This window comes from Pinus tabuliformis, chromosome J (genome assembly GCF_031772625.1).
Source record: "Pinus tabuliformis cultivar Carrire ecotype Pingquan chromosome J, CPIR1, whole genome shotgun sequence".
NCBI classification, from domain to species: Eukaryota; Viridiplantae; Streptophyta; class Pinopsida; order Pinales; family Pinaceae; genus Pinus; species Pinus tabuliformis.
In genome coordinates this window covers 512,854,177-512,870,630 of record NC_142295.1, presented here as the reverse complement: position 1 = coordinate 512,870,630, position 16,454 = coordinate 512,854,177, and the positions used below count along the sequence as shown (strand labels likewise).

The 16,454-nt window shown below is 38.2% G+C and overlaps 1 long non-coding RNA gene across 1 annotated transcript; it reads left to right on the top strand.

Moving 5' to 3' along the window:
• Window positions 1-999: 999 nt before the first annotated feature.
• LOC149228011 (uncharacterized) lies at window positions 1,000-16,120 on the top strand. Its single transcript, XR_016247178.1, has 3 exons — window positions 1,000-1,886; window positions 15,398-15,475; window positions 15,611-16,120. It is a non-coding gene; the product is annotated as an uncharacterized LOC149228011 (long non-coding RNA).
• The last annotated feature ends 334 nt before the right edge of the window (window positions 16,121-16,454 follow it).

The following is a 16,454-nucleotide window of genomic DNA, read 5'->3' as shown; positions in this document are numbered from 1 at the left end:
TATAACACTGTACAATAGTCCTTTCCACCATTGAATGTCTTTATATATACATATATATTAATTACAGACTGGATCCACTGTTTCCATAAAAGGAATCAAAAGAAACATGCCTATGACCATTTGTTTGTATAAGTGAAACACAACTAAATGAATAATTACTAACAAATATAGATTCCCTCCTCCACTACATATTTGTTTGTAGAATCTGGAGAAAATGAAAAATTTATGTAAATGTTAAAAATTAAAATACCTCTACACCAAGGCAATTAACTACTACAATTTCTCTAGCTATTGATGATGTCACCTGTGCAAAAAAAATATGAAGTTCCAATTGTCAAACAATCTCCATGAACACCAAGTCCCTTAATATTTAGGTAGTGAAGAGGGTAATATCCTTCAGAGATATAATTGTACAACAATAGTATCTACATTCCATTTAACCATCTAGGAAGTGATTTTAAGAAATAGTCATGAAATATTGATACACCTTTGGGTTGACATTTTGGGCATTCCATGCTAAAGAAGTCCCACTTATTTTTAGAAGCACTCTACACGACCTTGGGGTTTGTAATGTTTTAGTTTTCAAATTATTGGAACGACCAACAAAAGGGGGTGTATCTGCGACAAACTTGCATAAAGGGGAACAATGCAGATTCAACATGAGAAATAGCAAGGTCACAGTATCTTTTACCCATCAAATTACTAGGAAGGCCAATAGGAAAGGGTGTAACTGTTGCAAACATGCATAAAGAGGAATAATGCAGATTCAACACGAGAAATAACAAGGTCATAGTATCATTTACCTATTAATGTTAATGACCCAGAATTAGATAAAAATTCAAACTCGGTGTCAAATGGCCCTAAATGGCCAAAAATTTCCAAAAAGTGATCATTGTCAATTAGGGATCTCAAATAGTCAATATTTAACAAAATTATTAGAATGTACCTAAATGAGAAACTATTTTTCAGTGTTATCGTTAAAATCCAGTTTTTGCAGACTTGGGCATTGTTACAGGTCAATTTGGGCACATCAACCCTAACTCCTAGATCAATACTACTAGGGTCCATCAATCCCTAATTCAATTGTTTTCATTCCCTAATGAGGTCAACCTACATCATGCTTGCCTCCCAAGAGTTTCCATGACACCATTCATCCAAAAAGTGTCCCTAAGGAGATCAACGCAGGTAGCCTTCTATCAGGTTGCATTGCAATGCAGGAACTGCACTGACTGGGTGCATTGCAGTGCACTTAGCCTTTGTTTCACCTGCACTGAGCGAGTTTCAACTAATTTTTTAAATGAATCCATTGGATTCCTCATCCAATGGATACTTCTGGAAGTTTCCAAGTTGGTTGAGCTCACATTTGGATGAGGAAGAGGATGAATGAACCTCAATCCATTATCCCTTCCTCCATGGAACCACTTCCCAAATTTGGCAGAGCATTCATGAAGGCCATTAATGGCTTAACCTCCTCCATTCAGCTATAAATTAACCAAGCATTCAAAGGTTGGTCTAGGTTGGAATTTCTTGAGCTAAGGAGATGTTGTTTGAATGAGATTAGTAAGAGTATTGTAATGATGTCAAATTGTTGCTTCATGAGAAGAGAAGGGATTGAAACTGGAAGGAAGACACTGAATCAAGCATGAACATTCATGGGTTGTAATCTTTCCTCTGATCAATAAAGAATTCAAAGCTTTTTCCATTCATGTTCTTATATGATGTATATCGTATTCTTGATTCTATGATATGTTTAATTAACAGATCTTTATTGTATGCTTTGATGGGTTTTTGTCTCGGCTTGTGTGCAGCTACTTTCCAAGTGAATTAAGTACAGAAAGGATAGGTGGAATCGGTCAAAGGAGAGATGGAGCAAGCGAAAACTACAGGTTGGTTTCTCTTCATGCCTCTCTTATCTGTTGATTAAAGAAAAGGTAGCGAATTACTTTGTCTGTTGTTTCTAGACTAGCTACTAAGTCTAGAGGGTTAGGCATTTGTAGAAACACTAAATTTGACCAAAACAAATTGGCGACCATACTGGGGAATGTTTTAACCCTTTTACTAGCTTATCAGTCTCCTAATACATTTCTACATACTATAATTGTGGTTGTTGACTGAATTTCAGTCTTCTTTCATTGAAAATTGAGTTGAAACCATGTCAAAATTGCCTTTAGAATGGCTTACTATCACCAGCGCAGTCCAATGAAGGACACAGTGCGCTGCAGCGCACTTCCCGCATAGGTCCAGTGCGATTCAGCGCACTATCTCTAACTGCTACCTGCGCTGATCCCTTGAGGGCCAGTTTCCCATCTAGGAACTAAAAGTTTTCTGCCAATTTTCTCTTGTTTGAATGAGTTGCTGAATGTCAATGATGTTTTGTCTCTAAAAACAGTTTTTATCTCTTTATTCGATCCGATTTAGACTGGATTGTTGGATGTTTTTTATGTATTTGTTTATAATTTTCAATCCACTGTCGAAAGCTAGCTTTGATTGATTGTTTTGTTGAAAATTAAGTGTTGTAAAGTCTTTCTTCATAAATAATCGATTGATCTATTTGTGCATTTGATTTGTATTTTCATTTAAAGTGTCGAAAATCTTCATTTCTTTAAAATCGAAAGTGTCGTACAGTCTTCCTTTCCCTTTAAAATAAATTTTCATAAATCATCATTTTTATGAAAAGAGTTTTGAATCATTTGTGCATTAGTTTTTCTTATTGCATCATTCACATTAAGAGAAACTGAAAAGAAATACATGCAATTTGCATTTCAGAGTTTGAGTTTGTGTGTTCAAAAGGAATGGTTTAGGGAATTGCATTAGTTTGTGCTCTTTGTTGTTTGTTCAAAAAGTACTTGTATGCTCTATCCCTCATAGCTAGGATTTTCATTGCTGAAAATAAATGGAAAGAGTGCTTCTCATTCTAGTTGCATTCTTAGGAATTTCGAAAAACATCTCGTGGTGAACCCTCAAAGGCAAATTTTAAGCAAGATCAACCTAAAATTTACATCAATTAATCTAATAACGCATTGGAACTTAACGAAAACATCTAGAGGTCTAGGCTAGAGATGTGTTCCGGCGTCTTTAAACCTAGTGGCTGTTGTTTTCATTGAGGTTGGGTGATTCCTCCTCTCTGATTCGATAAGTACTAGTACGGACTTGTGCTCCCTGTACTATCGAGTATATAGTGGGAGACCCCAATAGGTTGAAATCCTTTATCCCTAGGAAGCTGAGTCTACTACCTTACTAATCGCAACGCACTGAACACAGCATTCAGGAAGATTGACTGCCGTATGTAAAATCCTTGATCATTTCTCTTTCATTTATCACGAAGGTGTATATTTCAGTTTTGCGATTAGTTTGGTAAAACATTTTGTCTAGAATCTCTAGAGCAGTCACTTTCGTTCCTTTTCGACTCTTTAAAAGAAAAGGATCATCTAATCACTTGTCCTTTCAAGCTCATTAAACATCGAAAGTGACTAGAGTCATCTTTTGTTTTTTCTCGACTCTTTAAAAATGAAAAAGCAAAGTTGTGTTCTAGTGTCGTAAAAATTAATTGACCGCGAATAACATCCTTATTCCTTAGTTGATTTTAGGTTGATAGAAACCATCAGCAATTCTGGAGGAAAATCAACCTCCACTCCATCGTTCAAGGAGAGTTACGAGCAAACCGCCCTTGCCACCGAAAGCGACTCCTATTCGGTCAAGGCGGACTCGTCAAACTGAGTCTGGTACATCAAGAGTTTCTAGTACTTCATCTGAATTACCAGAGCTGCCTATCATGGCTAGTACTGAGCCTCCAGTTACTCCAACCATTTCTGGTACATCTGTTACACAAGAAGTTACTCAACTACCTGAGGCCACTATAACAGAAAAAAGTGAAAAAGTAACTGAAGTTGATCCACAACCTGAAGTTAATCAACTAGAAATTACTTCAGAACTTGAACCAGTTCAATTGGAATTCGATCCAGAACCTATAGCAGTTGAAACCGAAGACATTTTTGAACCAGAAGTTGTTCACGAACCTTCCCTTGAAACTGAAGTTCTTTTACCAAAACATCTGGACTTTGACCTTGAACATTTTGAAGTTGTTACTGAAATACCTCAGTCATCTGTAGTTCCTGAAACTTCATCTTTAACACCAGAAGTCTTTTTCGGACCTGACGGTGAAATCCTTCCACCTGGATTAATTGCTGTAGAGGAAGAAGTTGAGGAAGATTCTACCCCCGGGACTCCACATCATTTTGGACCTGGTTTGTTTCTTTATTCTTAATCTCCTCCTCGTTCTACTGTTCCAATTTTTACTGCTGCCTCTGAAATACCACTTGAGTCATTAGGTCAACTTTTGGGTCAGTTAACCATGGCAGAACAACTGCAAACATCCTAGATTGCTTCATCTGATGTAGCTGCAGTAGAATCCTTTACTGCTACTTCTTCGATGTTTTCTACCACACTTGAGTCACATTTATATGGACAGCCATCTGTCCCGATTGGTTACTAGTCTATGTCTAGAATCCACTCAGGGGTTTCTTCTTTGCCATGGTCATCACCCATGTCATCATCGGGAATTTTACCTGGTTCTTCTTATCAAGGACAATAGTTTGATCCTGCTTACCAACACCAGTATCAAACTGGGCAATGCAATTAACAAAGACCCATATATCCTCTTAACACTGGAATGCCACCATATGGTCAGCAATGTTCCTATTCACCACATCCTCCTTATCAAGGAGGACAACCCTATGATTATGTCTCACCGAATTCAGGTCAACCTGAAATGGGAGTCTGTTAGTGGCAGCCAACTTTGCCACCACAACCAAGGCTTGTGTATCCAACACAACCTATGCAAACTGAGCTGATTATTTTGATTGTACCTGTCATAACTATTGAACCGCAGATACAAGCTCAACCTGTTGTATCTCAACCTGCACAAGTTAGTTCTGCTACCTCGCAACCACAAGTTTCGAGTCAACAAACCCAAACTTCTCAAGTTGTTATGAAACAACCGCTTGCTTCCGGGGTACAATTACCTCAGGTTAGTGTGCCATTATCTGGAGCGACTCAAGTTGCTACTGGTTTAGTTTATCCTCAGCCTAGTCAAATTGGCATTGGGGGGCAATATTAGACTTCACAACCGGTACCCCAACAACCTTGGCAGCCACAGTATCAACAACCTCCTTTTCAGAATGTCCAACCTCAGTATGGGCCTACTTTTCAAGCCCAACCTGGGCAAGGACAATATCAAGCGTATCAGGGCCCTGTGTACCAAGACCAACCCGGTTACGGACAATTGCAAGGTCAACCTAGTTTTAATCCATATACCGGTTATGTCCAACCACCCTATCAAGGATATCTGCCTTATGCGGGTATGCAAAGGCCTATTGCATAGGCAATTCCATCTTATCCCAGATATGCTCAACCTGATTTGAATCGGCAGTTGCCATTTGTGGCAACTTTAGAATTACCGGATTTGAACCAACTTACCAATGATCCAATTTTATATGCACCATGGTGGCCGGTAATTCCTCATAAGTTTCCTTCCGATATTCCAAATTTTAATGGAAATCCCGGAGAAGACTCGTCAAATCATGTCATGACTTTTCATTTATGGTGTTCTTTGAACTCCTTGAATGATGATTTGGTAAGACTCCGTCTTTTCCAAAGAACACTCACTGGTTCAGCTGCTAAGTGGTACATTGAATTGCCAAGAGCTTCTTTTAATAATTTCACCAATTTAGCCACTACCTTTTTGACCCACTTCCAGTTACCCATCAGATATGAAACTGGAACGGAACTTTTGACCAACTTTAAACAAACGACTTCTACTCACATATCAGATCATATTCATGAGTGGTGTCATTGTCGTCGAATGGTTAAAACCTATGTTCCTGATCAGCTTCTAGCTGAGTGGTTCATTAAGTCCTTATTGCCATCTATCATCGAGGATGTGGCTAAAGGTGGAGTTGTTACAGAAGAGCAAGTGATTTCTCATGCCCAATACTTGGATTTAATTTACACACAATCCGGCATGCTCTATGACAAAATTCCACATGCACCGCGCCTAAATCAATCCATTCCACCTCCACCATCGAGTAGGGACTCTCATGCCGGTGACGGTGTGATTGGTTCCTCGAGCACGCAAACGGAAAGTAAACCATCTGGTCAATTGCTTGCCATTTTGAATCAAATTGTAAATGCATATGAGATTCTTGCCTCCGAGATTAATGCCGTGTCATCTGACAAAGGTAAGAATCAAAAGCAACCAGGAAGCAAGAAGAAATGGAAAAATAAAAATAAAACTGAAAACCCTCCTCAAGAGAAATCATCTGATTCCTCTAATTCGGGAAAGAAACCTCATTATCCATGTTTGATATGTAATGACGAGCACTTTACAAGAGATTGTCCTCACCGCTCAGAAGTTTCTAAGCTGTTAAAAACTTCTACCACATCCGTAGTGTTGATAGATCCGTTTCCAAACCCGGATACCAATTTGGTTGCAACAGAAAATGCTTCCACATCCCAGGTATTAATGTTATCCATCTCAAAACCTAAAGATGAAATTTTGGTTCAGACACATAATAAATATTATGGTAATCCGCCATCATCGTCAAATAATCAGGCCACTGATCAACCTGGTTCTTCGACTTCGACCACATCGGAAAATGTTCCACTACCCATTGCACCAGAGTTAACAATAAAGCCACCAAAGGGAGTTGTACACAAATCAACATTCAACCCTCGAGCTTGAGCTTCTCAAAATTACAGCATAGTAGAGGATCTCGCTTAGTCTCCTTCTGCTATGTCGACAGTTGAGGTGTTGCAAAATTGCCCCTTCCAGAAGCAGGCTTTACTGTCGGTAATAGGTGGAGTAGATCCAACGGATTCTAATCTTGTGGGTTTTAATCACTCAGGATATATGCCACAGTTACCAGCACAATTAGCTTTTCTAATTCAGATTAAAGCTCTCAACAAAAATATTCATTGAACTATCATAGATGAGGGAGCTTCTACCTGTATTGTGTCAATGAGCTGCTGGAAAACACTGGGGTCACCTACGTTGTCAAGATCACCAACCACATTGAAAGCTTTTGATGGAAGAACATATACTTCATGTGGGATTTTGAATAATTTGCAATTAGAGCTAGGTGGAAAAGTAGTAACTGTTGAGGTTGAGGTGGTTGACGGACCCCTTGACTACAACATTTTACTTGGATGACCATGGGTTTATGTTATGGTTGTTGTTGTTTCCACGTACTTTCATATGATCGCATTTCCTCATAAAGGTGGAATAACAGTTATCGACCAAACCTCATTCCTTGCCTCTAGTTCTCAATTTATGGGAAGAATTCCGTTTGTTAATGGACCACCACTTTCACTTCAATTTGTTGGTGTAGGACTTTTCAGGGATCCTTCCCTAATGGGTACTTTTACACTTCCTTCACCATCTCAGATTTCGGAAGTTGCGAGAGTTGAGACATGTAATATGTTATCCTCTACTTCATCTGACTTAAAGAGGATCACCAATAGTATTGAAAATGAAAGTTTTAATGAGGTTATGCCACTAAGCCCTATCGAGCTTGCATAGCAATCAATTTTTCTTGCTTGTGTAGTATTTCCAATTCCACATTCACTGATTGAATGGGTAGATCATTCACTTGAATACGGTACTTCTTCGGATCCTTTTGCTTGTATATATTCTACAAATGAAGGAATAATTCAATTAATGATGATAGGAGAAGAACCATGGGAAGATTATCATCATCGTTCCCATCTTCCAAATTCTAGTGAAGATTATTCATATGAGCTAATACACCCTTCAATTGTAGATTTCTTTTCAAATTCTGTTAGAATAGATTTGGTAGATTCTGAGCGTAATTTGTTTAACATAGAAGAAACCATTTCTATAGACATTTCGATCAAGCCTAACATTGTAGAAAACATTCATGTCGGCAAATCTTGTTCTCCTTTGGAACTCGATAATTACCGTGCTCTATTTCATGAATTCAAAGATATATTTGCATGGTCTTACGAGGAGATGTCGGGCATTGATTCAAGCATTGTTGAACATCAAATCAAAATGTACCCTGATGTCAAACCAGTACGATAGCGGCTTCGACCTGTACATCCAAAGAAAGTTGTTGCTATTAAGACAGAGGTTGAAAAACATTTGCATGTTGGCTTCATTTACCCTGTACCTCTTACTGATTGGGTATCAAACATTGTTCCCGTGATGAAAAAACAAGGAACAATTAGAGTGTGTGTTGATTACCAGGATGTAAATAAATCATGTCCAAAAGACAATTATCCTACACCCTTCATCGACCTGATTATTGACGAATGTGCTAGATGTGAAATCTTTTCATTCATGGATGGATTTTCCGGCTACAATCAAATCAATATCCGCCCACAGGATCAGTCAAAAACTGCATTTATTTGTTTGTGGTGCACATTTGCTTATAGAAAGTTACCTTTTGGTTTGAAGAATGTAGGGGCTACATTTCAGAGGGAAATTAACTATGCCTTCCATGAAATTAAGAACATTGTACAACCATATCTTGATGACTTGCCTGCTCATTCACGAAAGTGGACTGATCACCCGCAACATCTTATAGCAATATTTTTGCGGCGCTGACACTACAAAATAAGGCTCAATCTACACAAGTGTGTGTTTTGTGTTGGCTTTGGTCGATTGCTTGGATTCGTGGTCTCAAAAGATGGAATTCGACTCGATCCAACTAAGGTTCAGGCAATACTTGACTTGCCTCCGCCTTCGAACTTATTAGAGTTACAAAAACTTCAAGGGAAGGCAAACTTTTTGAGGAGGTTCATTCCAAACTATGCTGAAATGGCTAAAGGTTTTACTCATCTGTTGAAGAAAGGGGTACCCTTCCATTGGGATCAGGTTGCGCAAGCTTCCTTTAGTGCTCTTAAAGATTCCCTGATTAGAGCATCATTAATGTATGCCCCAAACTATCAACAAGACTATTACTTGTATCTCGCCGCTACAGATACAACCATCGGAATGGTTTTAGTCCAAGAAGAAGATGGAATAGAACATCCAGTATATTATTTGAGCCGTAATCTCAATGATATAAAAAGGAAATATTCTTATGTTGAAAAGTTAGCTTTGGCAGCCATTCAAGCTGTGCAGAGGTTTCGTCACTATATCCTCCTGTGTAAAACTACAATTATCTCCGATTGCAACCCTATGACATATATTTTGTCACGTCAATTGCTGGGGGGAAAATATTCAAAGTGGATAGTTATATTGTAGGAATTTTATTTGGAATTCATTAAGTCTAAGTCAAAGAAATCTCTCGTATTTTCCGAACTACTTTCCGATCTTCCCTCATCCTCCAACGATTTAACATCAGAAACATCAATCTTGGATGAGTCTTTGTTTCTAATTTCGTCAAGTGATCCATGGTATGGGGATATACTAATCTATCTCTAGACCCAAGCTTTCCAGCCTGATACCTCTCGCTTTGAACAATGATGTATTCGATACCAAGCCAAAAGTTATCTGATCATTGGTGAAACACTTTATCGCCGTGGTATCAATACAATTTTACGTAGGTGCCTCACTCATGAGGAGGCCGAGAAAGCTTTGAATGAATGTCATTCAGGTGCTTGTGGTGGACATCTATCCAGATATGCTACAGCACAGAGAATTCTCCGTTCTAGTTACTTTTGGCCAACAATATTCAAAGATTGCATAATTGTTGTCAAAAGTTGTCATGCATGTCAAATTTTTGATCGGAAAACTAGATTACCACCTACACCTTTGCATTCAATAGTCACTGTTGGACCATTTGCTAAATGGGGCATTGATTTTATGACATGTAACCCCACCTTGACCAGGGGGCATGGGTATATTATAGTTGTTGTTGACTATTTTACCAAATGGGCCGAGGTGATGCCTACATTAAACAACAACGGCGAAATGACTGCATTATTTTTCTTCAACCACATGGTTGCCAGGTTTGGTGTACTACAGGGCATAGTCATAGATCATGGGTCACATTTTCACAATCACATGATGGTTGAGTTGACTGCCAATTTAGGACTGTCACATGATAGTTCTAATCCATATTATCCGCAAGCTAATGGCCAAGTTGAGGCTATCAACAAGGTCCTTAAGCGCATGTTGCAATGAATGATTGGAGTACATAAACGAAATTGACATTTAATCTTGTACTCGGCTTTGTGGGCATATCAGACCTAAGTGAGAAATGCTACCGGATTCACACCCTTTCAGTTGGTGTATGGTTTGGAAGCAGTCTTGCCAATTAAATGTGAAATTTCGTCACTCAAACTCGCAATTGACCTGTTACTTGATACTTTTGAAGAAGAAGCACATTTCTTGGAATTAATCCATCTGGATGAAACCCGTCGTGATGCCGCATTGGCTAACAAAGCACACAAGAAATGGGTAAAGGCACAATATGATAAAAATGTCAAGCCTCGTGTCTTCTCGGAAGGTGACCTGGTCTTGCTTTACAATCAGGAGTCTGATAAAATTAGAGCAGGAAAATTCGAACAGCTTTGGATGGGCCATTATATTGTTAAGCGTGTTTTGACGAAAGGTGCCTACGAGTTAGTAGATTATGACGGAATTCCATTGTCTAAGCCCAGAAATGGGTTGTATTTAAAACATTACTATGCTTAGTTAAGTATGGTAAAACTCTTGTAAATATGCTTGGATTGCATGTGTGAGTATGTTTCTTTTAGGGGTTTTATTTGGTTAAGTAATCCACTTCGCATTTGTTGCAGATGTCAAACTTTTCAGAACCATTTGTTGGTTATGCTGATGGTTCAAGTTGTAGTACGTAGAACATATCTTCTGCAGCATGGGCTATTTTTGCTCCAAGCGGCGAGTTAATGAGTTTTAGAGGGATTTGCATTGGTCGATCAACAAACAATATTGCTAAGTATAGCGCATTGATTGAACTTCTCTTTGATGCCATTTCACTTGGCATTCGCCGAATCATCATTAGGCTGGACTCACAGCTTGTTGTACTACAAATTACTAGCATTTATACCGTCCGAAATCTGGCAATTCATCATATGTTCCTTAGAGTTTGTATTTTGGAAAGGTATTTTGAGTTTATTCAATATGAGCATATTTCTAGAAATCTAAACACATTAGCTGACTCTCTAGCAAATTATGTGTTAAATAGACATTTGCAACATATGTAAAGTAAATATTTCCAATTAGCATCATCAGTTGAATAGGATTGCATCACTAAACCATAATAAAACCCTGAAAGTAAAATAGATAATTGTAAAATGTTTTTACAAACAGTTTGTGTCCAAGACAAAAATTGGTCATCTGACCCAAAACTAAAATGTATGTAGAAAAAGCATCTAAGTAGACTAGTGGTGCTCATGATAACAGGTCACTGCCTATGCTATCATATGCAAGAGTCTCATCCAATGACTTGGTACACCGATGGTGTGGCGCTGCAGTCGCATAGGTAGCTCCTCGATTCGGACATTCAGAATACCTAGGGTTAATCCCTCTATGTGATCTTGCAATTCAGTCAAAGTCTCGACCAAATCCAAGTCTCGGAGAACCACTCTCCCTATAGGTCTCTGTGCTGGTCCAGCTACATCTCGTGGGTCCCCCACAGGTTGAACAGGTTCGATATCTGTATACATAAAAAAAAAATGATTTTGTTTAGTCTTGGAATTAATCAAAAAACACAAAAAATGCAAAAACTTTAAAAATTAAAAACACTTGGTCAAACAATTTACCAGTAGCACCCCACATTGCTCCAACTGGTAATGGTAATTTTGGATCGCCACGGAAATCCATTCCTGAATATGGATATTCTGTAAAGGTCATCTCCTGTCTACTAAACCATTCAAGGAATGTAGAGGTAAATACGATCGATGAATGGGCACCATGCCTAGCCATAAGATCTCCCCACCTCTACATCCGTGGGTCTCTCGGTCCAGATACACCTAGTGAAATAAGTTGTGGTTGTAAGAGAAGAATTATCTCCAAGGCAAAATAAATCACAATTGATCCATAGCCAAAGTTCTTGATCTTTCCCTTTTTTACCTTGGTTAGTTTCTCTTTCACAGATGAAAGAACAACCTCGCACCAATTGAACACCTTTGGCTCTAAACATTCTAAAGCATACTGAATGTATGATTTGTTGGCCAAATGAAGTGTCGCACTACCAACCAATCTAGCAATGGTAAAGAGGATCGTCCTTAGTGGTAAATCACTAACATCCTTGATATTTATCCTTCCATCTCTGCTAGGCTGGGCACCTTGCCTACAAAACTGTCGCACATAATCTTTCACTGGTCTACCCTCGTGGGCAAGTCCTGTTAGTGAAATGGGGGCACCTCGCCTCAATAGTCCAGTCAGAAAGTATATATTATCAATGGTAAATGGGCACTCTTTGTCCCGAATGTGAAAATTTTGATCAGTCGGATTCCATGATTGAACAAGGAACTGTAGAAGATCAATCTGTTGCCGCATGTTGGATAATTGGAAATACTTGAGTAACCCACAATTTCTTAGGGCCTCAACTGTACCCTGATTATTCAAGGCCATGATATCCTATTCTTCATGCTCTTGTTCTCTCTATATAATTACCATTTCAATTCCTGAATTGGAAAAAGAAACCCTAGGCACCTCAAAAACCTAAAATGTTCTTGACTAAAATAAGAAATAAATAGAATGAAATGAAAGAGAATAGAGTTAGTTCCTACCTAGTCCAAACAGCACAAGGAATGATCCCCTAAATCCTCCACAATCAACTAGTGAACTTCGAGGAAAAATCTGCTCCAGAGATCAAAAGGAAAAACGAGATGGTGAAAATGAATGGTAAGAACCAGTTTTTATGTTTATTTCTTGCACATTAATCGAGTAAACATCGGTTTTCATTTATTTAATCTATGAACATGTATTTTTTAATCTATTTTGATGACATCTTGAGCAATATTAACAACTGATATGCAGTTATGACGTGCTTACGTGTAAATTGAACATATTTGACCACAAAGAAAACTTTTATCGCTTTTTTGAGCTTTGTTAAAAACGAAAAAGGAACCCCCTTGGAGTCCTCTTTAAGCTCTTTTCAAACTCTCTAAACATGAAAAGATTGCCAAGCGCTTGTCATTTCTAGCTTGTTAATGGATTGGAATCGATATCTACTCAGTATAGTTTTACCCCTTCTTTGCGCTGAGATAGATTAACTACAAAGAAGGCACTCATTGATCAAACATGATCAATATGTTCTCTCTTGTATTATTTTATGCCTTTTCGGACTTGAGAGACAAATTTACGAAAAAGAACTTGTGGAGTTTTCTTTTCGTCCCTTTTCAAACTCTCTAACTGTGAAAAGGACCGAGTTATCGTTGTTGTTAAATTCATTAAAAACATTAAATAGCGACAAACTTGTCCATCTAGACAAGACTGAGTTTCACCTTTGCTAGACTCGTTAAAACATCAAATAGATATGGATTCACTTGAAGGGTGGAATTATACAACAAGCATATGTTATCCTCCTCAAGCTTGATAAAAATAAAGAGGTATTGGTCAGAAATGACTGGGGAAAATGGGTAAAAGCCAAGAACACTTTATGGTAGCAGGTCGCTCTTGAACATGACACTTTCACTCATCATCGTGACTATGTGGGTTGGGTCATTCAGCTTGATGGTTATCACACCGTTGGTCTATCATGCCATCCATTACTTTGTTTTGGGTCAATGCTACCAATTCACTTCAGTGTCACCGATATGTTCAAGAGAAGTCGTTCAATTCAAAACTTCATCCTTTACAATACAGTAAACCTTCATTTTCATCCCCGCCATCCCTAAACCTTGTGTCGTCAGTTAATATTAAATCTCCAAAATAATTTACCTCTTTTTGTGTCGTTGATGTGGGATACATCAAGGCCCTCCTGTGACAAGTCGCTTCTTGTCAACATCAACACATCATCCAAGAAGTTGACTTAGAAACACCCCTTCAGTACCTTGAGGCTTGTATACATCAATGGTAGGTTTCTCACTTCCGGCGATAGGTTGATATCACTAGCCTTCGACCGAAATACTTTGTATGGTGTTTGACATCAAATCATTTATTCACACCATGCGAAATGTACTGCAGTACCTTGAGGGTCATTATCATTATCGGTGATTCCTCTCACGTCTATTAACAACTTACATCATTGGCTAGTAATCAGACGATGTCTCTCCATGTTCGACTTAAGATCATCTATTCACATGGTTAAACTTTTACATTGAGTGAAGATTGAATAAGATTGAAGACCTCAGATTTAGTTTCATCCATCTGGGCTACGATATATTTTCAGGAGTACTATACCAAATGTAAAAATGGCCTTACATTCATGTTCATCCATTCATGGGTCTATATCTGTAGACAACTATATTTGTACATGTAATGAAAGTTTATAAGCTGAGCATGGGTATGCCTTCCCTCAGCTAGTTCGTGAGAAAAATCAAATTATCATGATATTTGTAATGTAACTAATGCATGTCACCTTCCACTTCAAAACCTTCTCTCAAAATGGTAAAGCATCTCACGCGACATGTTTATTTTCGACTTCATGCTTTAGGGGGCAACTGTTACAGGTCAATTTGGGCACATCAACCTCGACTTCTAGATTAGTACTACTAGGGTCCATCAATCCCTAATTCAGTTGTTTTCATTTCCTAATGAGGTCAACCTACATCATGCTTGCCTCCGAAAAGTTTCCATGACACCATTCATCCAAAAAGTGTCCCTAAGGAGATTAGCGGAGGTAGCCTTCTATCCAGCTGCATTGCAATGTAGGAACTGCACTGATTGAGTGCACTGCAGTGCACTTAGCCTTTGTTTCACCTGCGCTCAATGAGTTTCAGCTAACTTTTTAAATGAATCCATTGGATTCCTCATCCAATGGATACTTCTGGAAGTTTCCAAGTTGGTTGAGCTCGCATTTGGATGAGGAAGAGGATGAATGAACCTCAATCCACTATCCCTTCATCCATGGAACCACTTCCCAAATTTGGCTGAGTATTCATGAAGGCCATTAATGGCTTAACCTCCTCCATTCAGCTATAAATTAACCAAGCATTCAAAGGTTGGTCTAGGTTGGAATTTCTTGAGCTAAGGAGATGTTGTTTGAATGAGATTAGTAAGAGTATTGTAATGATGTCGAATTGTTGCTTCATGAGTAGAGAAGGGATCGAAACTAGAAGGAAGACACTAAATCAAGCATGAACATTCATGGGTTGTAATCTTTCCTTTTATCAACAAAGAATTCAAAGCTTTTTCCATTCATGTTCTTATATGATGTATATCGTATTCTGGATTTTATGATATGTTTAATTAATAGATCTTTATTGTATTCTTTGATGGGTTTCTGTCTCGGCTTGTGTGCAGGTACTTTCCAAGCGAATTAAGTACGGAAAAGAGCGGCAGAATCAGTCAAAGGAGAGAGGGAGCAAGCGAAAACTACAGGTTGGTTTCTCTTCTTGCCTCTCTTATCTGTTGATTAAAGAAAAGGTAGTGAATTACTTTGTCTGTTGTTTCTAGACTAGCCACTAACTCTAGAGGGTTAGGCGTTTGTAGAAACACTAAATTTGCCCAAAATAGGCATGTTATGTTTGGCAGGGCAGGGTTTGATATGGCACCAACAACTTCATTCTGATCAAGTGACCACGTAGATTCAATAGCGTGGTATTCTATTATTGAGTCTGTTTTGGCTCAATAACAAAAATGCAAGTCTCAAGCTATTGAACAACTCTAAGGGCATAGGGCATGTGAGCATGCTAATATTTAGATAAATATTTTGCAAGCTAAATAGTATTTCTAGCTCTTTGGGTATTGTTCTTGCAGATTGTTCCTATGATCCTAGCTATAGGAAGTTCAATAGTGTAAGAAAAAAAACTAGGATTTTGATTTGATCTTAATATATGTTAGTTTTCTTTCAGGGTTTCTTCATGCTTAGGGTTTGAAAGGCTTTGAAGTATTTTGGGGTTATGGCTATATTTCCACTTCTTTGAGGTTTTAGGATATTTGAAGATATCCACTCTTGGAAGGGTAGATCTTAACGTTTTTCACCATCCAGAGGTAAGCATAATGATGTAGAACATGAAAATTTAATAGTCTGCACAAGCTTCAACAGTGGAATCGAATGAAAACATTGTGAAATAGTATTATGGAATGTCCTACGTTTGTCCATAAAATATATGGGTTTTCATCTTCTTGAAGTTATATGGGTGTTGAAAAGCGAAGTTTTTGTTTTCCTTAGATAGCCTCTGAGATCCATGTATTCATTGTGTAAAGTTTCCTTCCGATATTAATAGATAATGGAGTATTTTTCCTTATTTTGATGCTATTGTGTATCTCCTTTTTTCCACCATTGTGATTGTTGATGCTCCCATGATGTGGGTGATTTTTGTCTCAATGACTGACGTTTATTATTATTATTATTATT